This window comes from Dioscorea cayenensis, chromosome 20, assembly GCF_009730915.1.
Source record: "Dioscorea cayenensis subsp. rotundata cultivar TDr96_F1 chromosome 20, TDr96_F1_v2_PseudoChromosome.rev07_lg8_w22 25.fasta, whole genome shotgun sequence".
In the NCBI taxonomy this organism is placed as follows: Eukaryota; Viridiplantae; Streptophyta; class Magnoliopsida; order Dioscoreales; family Dioscoreaceae; genus Dioscorea; species Dioscorea cayenensis.
In genome coordinates this window covers 255,045-261,817 of record NC_052490.1, presented here as the reverse complement: position 1 = coordinate 261,817, position 6,773 = coordinate 255,045, and the positions used below count along the sequence as shown (strand labels likewise).

Here is a 6,773-nt window from a genome sequence, read left to right as displayed (position 1 = left end):
CATGCAATGAGTTCTAGGGATTCCAAGTGATAAATCCTCTTTCTATATGTAGATCTAACCCTTTGGACCAGGCGGAAGGTCCCTAACCACAATTAAGCCCTAAATGATGAAATCACTTCAACGATTCACTCCATTGCACTCGCAACTAAGCCCCAGCAGAAGGTCATCCCTTAGCCCATTAACTCTACTATGACCGCAAAGAACTCGAGGAATTAGAGGTAGAATAAATCACACCGGAGGGGAAAGGGGACGCTCCGCTACCTCTCGACTCACTCTCTAAACCCTCTCCAATCTAGCTTTGTCTAACTCTCGTGGTGTGCCACTCACTCACAAGGGTTAGCAACAAGAACTCTCAACCCTAGTGTCACTCTAAGGCAGTATTCATACAATCAAAGCATTCAAGATTAGAACTCAACAAAAACATCAATTAATGAAAGCATAATATAACAAGGTTTAATGAAACAAATACATCATAGGATTCACAAATATCCAAGTACCCACTAGGGGTTTAACTCTCCATGAAGCAAAATACAATAGATAAGGAAATCAAAAGCAAAGAGATGCAATCCATGAATGAAAATCCCATTGTGTTCATGTCGAAGGTCTTGTGGATTGGCCATGTCTTCTTCAAAGCTCCCCTCATCAAACCTAGGACACACCTTGCCGGATAGGTGCCAACGAAAGCTCCCCCAATAGCTCTCTTCTAAAGGAAATGCGGTATCGAAGGCTGCCAAACTTCTCCTAAGCCTTGCCAAAGTTTCTCCAAACCCTAGATAGGGGAAAAGATGGAGAAAACAGGGCTGAATCGCGGCTTTTAAAGGGCTGGAATCGGGCATCCACATGGCCATGTGGAATTTCCACACGGGCATATGGAATTTCCACACGCCCGTGTGGATTCTCTGAATTTTTGATGTTCTGCGGGCTATGAATAGTACCTTCTACAGTAAATTGATTCAGTGATTTGCTACATTTATCTGCTACAGTATTCTACCAAAAAACACTCCCGAATCCACTTTTCATTAAGTCAACATAAACGGGCACATGTTTATGCCGTAGATTGCGTTCCTTCTTCAATAAACTAGGTTTAATGGTGAAGATCTTGCTATCAATGCACAAGACGGGATACGCAAATGTATCTGCCATTGTGCCCCTCCAAATTATTGTAATTGCTTGAATACATGGAGGTTGGCACACATTTACGTATCTTTGAGCCCAACTTGTGTCTTCGCGTTTGTTCCTTCCAAGATTCATCAAATCATTCATTCGCGATCTACTTTTGGCTTCTTTTCTTAAAATATATCTTCACAACCCTGCATGTGCAAAAGAACACAAATACACATGTATTAGCCCTTAAACTTGATAAAGTAATGCTTATTGTAAAGAAAGAACACTTCGTATTCTTAACACACAAGCACTTGTCATATACTCTGCCAGGATATGCCCTAAATGTATCGGGTTGCACCGCACCATAGAGTACAAATATAAAAGCTCCTATCGGCTAAGCACACTAGTACTATCACCTCACCCGCTCACTGGCCTATTCAGAACAGCATGAATGTATCTATAATTCAAGCAGGAGAGGCAAGTGGCCTTCGAAACCCCAGCCTCATACTGCCCCTATCCACATAACACTGTGTACGCATGCTACAGAGTCAAACTCCCAGGATAATCTATGGGCAGCTGCTCATACTCCTGTCTCTGTATAAGCTACATCATATAACTCCATCACAATTGCAAACTAAGTCATGCTCAAGCTATGATTCTATCCGAGGGCTCTTAACTGAATGGCACTAACACTGTCAAAACTGAAATACGAGGGATCAAACTCGAACGAGGCAAGCACCTCGAGTGTTAGTGCGTGGATGGCAGGATCTCTGATTGATAGTAAATGGCCCCAGCTGCCAACCACAAGCATGCCCTCGATTTCGTCTGTAATACCCTCTACCCACTGAATTTCCCTAATTGTGCTCACGTCGGGAAATCTGGCCTGACCAAATCTGAGAGTAGTCTGCCGCTCAAACCTCACTTCATGCTCAGGAATGGTAAAACACATGCGCTCGAGCTTGGGAGATGGCTCACGCGGCTATTTATCATCTTGCTTCTTTGACCGAGGTACCATTACCTAAAAAATTTGAAAGAAACTCAATCAAACAAGTTAATTGACTAATGCTGTAGAAATCCACACAATTGTGTGGAATTTCCGCACGCCCGTGAGGATCCATGGGACATGAACAAACGCACGGCCGCGACACAAAAATCCATCAATACACTTTTAAATTCTTTCTAACTTCGTTCTGAACATGTATAATCATTCTAATTGTAGGAACAAAGCATGATTGCCCAGTTCCATCGATTAATTTTAGTATTTGATGAAGAAAAACAAAGATAAGGGTTTACCGACGAGGTGAGATGAAAAAACTTTGAATTGGACGGAACACAAAGTAAAAATCCATCCAAATTGGCAATACGAAATCTGGAGAAAGTGTGAGTGTGCTTACTGGGGTGGTAGCTTTCACACATCCCATGAGATAGCACTTTCTCATTAGGGCATAACCAGTATCCGACTAATGAGAGTAGCTTCGTACATTATAGGTGGTAGGTTTTTCCACCCAACAAGCACAATTAAACAACAAACCTATTTTGTTCTTTCTTTTTATTTTTCCTTTTTTTTCAGCAAAATAACATAAGAAACAAAACTAAAACTAGTCCCTTTAACATCAAACTTGACTTTCAAAAGGAGTTTAAAGAGTCAGTAGTGCACAAGTGTTAATTGAGCAAAAATTTCTAAAAAGTCAAGCAAGAACTAGAGCATGAGAACATTCAATGTTTTAAAAAATCTCTCATATGCCCAAGAATACAATCATTGCAACTAAGGTGAACCGCTATTGGCTATGTGAGCATGTATAACAATCAAGACTAATATGAAAGAGATGTGTGCACTATGAAGCTCTCCCCCCACCCACACACACTTAAGATGTACATTGTCCCCAATGTACACATGCAAGCTCACTCATGATGTATATAAATCAAGAATAAATGCGGGAGAAGCAATCAAAATAATACTCCCCTGACTCCTAGTGTTGCATTTGATGGAGATAATTCGTTGGGAGTGGTGTTCCAACGGGTTGTGAAACACACCCGACCAAGTATCGAAGCACCTTGGCCGTATCTATGACAAGTTCTCAATTCCCATGATGACAATACCATCTGCACCCATACACGAGGGGGTTCAGTGAAGCTCAATAAAATAAAAATAACTCGAGTAAATAAAATATAGAGAAATGAATACAACTCGAGACAACAAAACAAAAATAAAACTCAGAAGAAAAATCATTTCTGAGTTTACAAGTCCAAAATGAAATGTAAAAGTAAAGAAATGAAAAGCGAAATCAAGTGTCGGTGTCGTCAAGTCTCTGCTACACTGCTGATGCTGGTGCTAGACCAAAGGGTGCCGGTGGATCCGGTGAGAATGATGTAGGAAGTGCCTAAGAGGTGCGGGATGGCAGCACAAACAGTGAGGCAACGTCTCTCTGGACGATCTGCTATAGAATGTCAAAATGTGCCATGAACTCTATGAACTCTGTGGCCTGCGTTGCATGAATCTCTGCTATCTCTACTCGTGCCTCAGCAATCTCAGTCCGTACCACCCCCACAACACTCTCGAGCATCTCAAAATGATCATGGGCTTGAGATGGTGAAAATATGCGTACTTGGGTGGGTCCTTAGTCGCAGAAGGTGTGTTGGTCTCCATCGACGTCGGTTGAGGCTTGGAGGCAGGCTGAGAAGCCCATGCATCCTCTCCCTCAACCACAGCTATCTCCAGGGCAAGAATAATCTGAGCATATACTCCTGACTGAACTCTCCGTACCATCCCCATCAACCTCAATATCTCCATGCCCAGGGGAGCAGGTATAGTCACCTTCTCGGGCCCTTTGACCGCGTTGAGTAAACCCATACCGACCACTAGTCTCGTGATATAGGGACCCAAAAAATCACTCCAAGTCGTGCATACAGCCTCTGATGCATAATATACTGACACGACCGAATATGTGTATAAAACGCAAGTGTACGGCTATCAAAGTAATAATACCCAAGTTAGAGGACAGTCGAATCCATAGGAAATAGTCCTTAGAACCATCAAGATTGTTATTTAACTAGAATGAAAATATGTTGATAGTGATGTCAAAACAAACTAAATGCAAATAAAAATAAGAAAAGATAAAGGAGGCACAAGTAAAAGATAGGGGAGGCAATTGATGATAAATGGGGTACTCGGATATTGATCCACCTAGGACAATCGTTTCAAGTGCAAAAACCCTTTATTATGCTTCCTAACTAATGCATTAATGAGTCATGGAGATCCTTTAATATATGGTCCTAAATCTAAGGTCAACCATGCCTAACCGTATACATGTCCCGGGGGAGAAATTGAACAATCTCTGAACCTCACACTCTAATAGAATTGCAATGAGTTCTAGGGATTCCAAGTGATAAATCCTCTTTCTATATGTAGATCTAACCCTTTGGACCAGGCGGAAGGTCCCTAACCAAAATTAAGCCCTAAATGATGAAATCACTTCAACGATTCACTCCATTGCACTCGCAACTAAGCCCCAGCAGAAGGTCATCCCTTAGGCCATTAACTCTACTATAACCGCAAAGAACTCGAGGAATTAGAGGTAGAATAAATCACACCGGAGGGGAAATAGGACGCTCCGCTACCTCTCGACTCACTCTCTAAACCCTCCAATCAGTAGTGTCTAGAAAATACAAAGTATTATGAAAATCAAAAGAATACCGCATGGCTTCAGCAAGGCAGTATGTGAGCTTGTCATCTCCAACTCTCAAAGTTAGCTCCCCGCCATCCATGCCAATCAATGCCTTGGAAGTCCGCAAGAACGGCGTCCCAAGTATTAAGGGTACATCCTCATCGTCATCGACGTCTAGCACCACAAAATCTACAAGAAATATGTACTTGTCCACCTTGACAAGCACATCTTCGATGATACCCCTCAGATGTCTCACCTTTCTGTCTGCCAATTGCAAAGTCATCCGAGTAGGCCTAGGCTCGCCCAAGCCTAGATTCTAAATGAAGGTGTATGGCATGACGTTGATACTGCCCCTGAGTCTGCCAATGACATTTCTTCACTAAAATTGCCAATGTTGTACGGAATGATGAAGCTTCCCAGGTCTTTCCTCTTGTTCGGCATGTTCTTTTGAGAAACCGTCAAGCAAGAAGCACCTAAGATCACTGAAGCATGGTCCTCTAATTTCCTATTGTTAGTCAACAAGTCCTTCAAGAATTTTGCATACTTAGGCATTTAAGATAATGCCTCAACAAAAGGAATGTTGATGTGGAGTTGCTTGAAGAAACTCAGGAACTTGTTATACTGTTCATCCCCTTGGTCATTCTTCAATCTAGAGGGATAAAGGATTCTTGGCTTGAAAGGTGGGGTTGCCACCTTCTTCTCTTTGCTTACTCCCTCTTCAACCTCTATGACGTCTGGTGCATGTTTATTGGGCTTCTCACTCGGAAACCTACCTTCAACATCATGACCACTTCTCAAAGTGATCGCCTTAACATGCTCTCTAGGATTAGTCTCAGTATTGCTTGGCAAGCTTCCTTGTGATCTCTCCGATAAAGACTTCACAATTTGCCGGACTTGATTCTCAAGGTTGTGCAAAGAAGCGGTGTGGTTGCGAAGTGTAGCCTCAACTAATTGAAACCTTGTATCCAATGATTGCATAAATCTAGTTAAGGCCTTCTCCAAATCGGTCATTCGGGTCTCCAAACCGGAAACTTGGTTCTCAATGTTTGGGGCTTATTGTTGTTGGAAACCCGGTGGCCCCATGGCCTTTTGTGGAACTTGGTTACTCCACAAGAAATTGGGATGATTTTTCCAACCCGGATTGTAGGTGTTGCTATATGGATTCCCTTGATTCCTCGTCACATTACACACAAAATCAACATTCTCAACCGAAGATGCATCACCAATGGAGATCGGGTAATCAGAGGGAGCATGTCCTCCACCACACCTGATGTAAGTAGTCACTGCATCTATTTGAAGTTAGAACGTCTAACTTCTTACTCATTGATTCCACTAGAGCGGCCAATGAAGTTACTGCATCTATCTCATGTAGCCCAGCCACCTTCTTCTTCTCCCTAGCATTCCATTGGTAGCTATTTAACCCCATTTCTTCAATTAGTTGATAGGCCTCACCGGGGGTCTTGCTACCTAAGGTACCTCCTGCTGCCGCATCCAAGAGTTGCCTTGTGCTCTGATTCAACCCATTGTAAAAGGTTTGAATAATCATCCACTCTGGGAATCTGTGTTGCGGGCACTTTCTCAGGAGCTCCGTAAACCTTTCCCATGTCTCAAATAGAGACTCCAATTCTAATTGTACAAAGGATGAGATCTCATTCCTAAGCTTTGCAGATTTTTTGGGAGGGAAATAATGGGCAAGAAAAGTTAATACCATCTACTCCTATATGGTAATTGATACTCTTGGTAATGAGTGTAGCCACTGCTTTGCTATCTCCTTTAAGGAAAATCTGAAGGCTCTCAACTTGATGGCATTATCCATCATCTCATTTATCTTGAGCATATCACACACCTTGAGAAAGTTTTCTATATGACTGTTTGGATCCTCATAGGCCAAAGGATTGAACTATGAAGATTGCTGCAACATGTCGATGAATACCGGCTTCAGCTCGAACTTCTGTGCTATAATCGAGGGATGCACAATACTCGATTGTGTCCCCAATACTGAAG

At 42.4% G+C, this 6,773-nt stretch overlaps 1 non-coding gene across 1 annotated transcript; it reads left to right on the top strand.

Annotated features, from left to right (window-relative positions):
- The first annotated feature begins 6,325 nt into the window (after positions 1 to 6,325).
- Positions 6,326 to 6,432, top strand: LOC120252083. The gene has a single exon (XR_005533633.1). It is a non-coding gene; the product is annotated as a small nucleolar RNA R71 (small nucleolar RNA).
- The last annotated feature ends 341 nt before the right edge of the window (positions 6,433 to 6,773 follow it).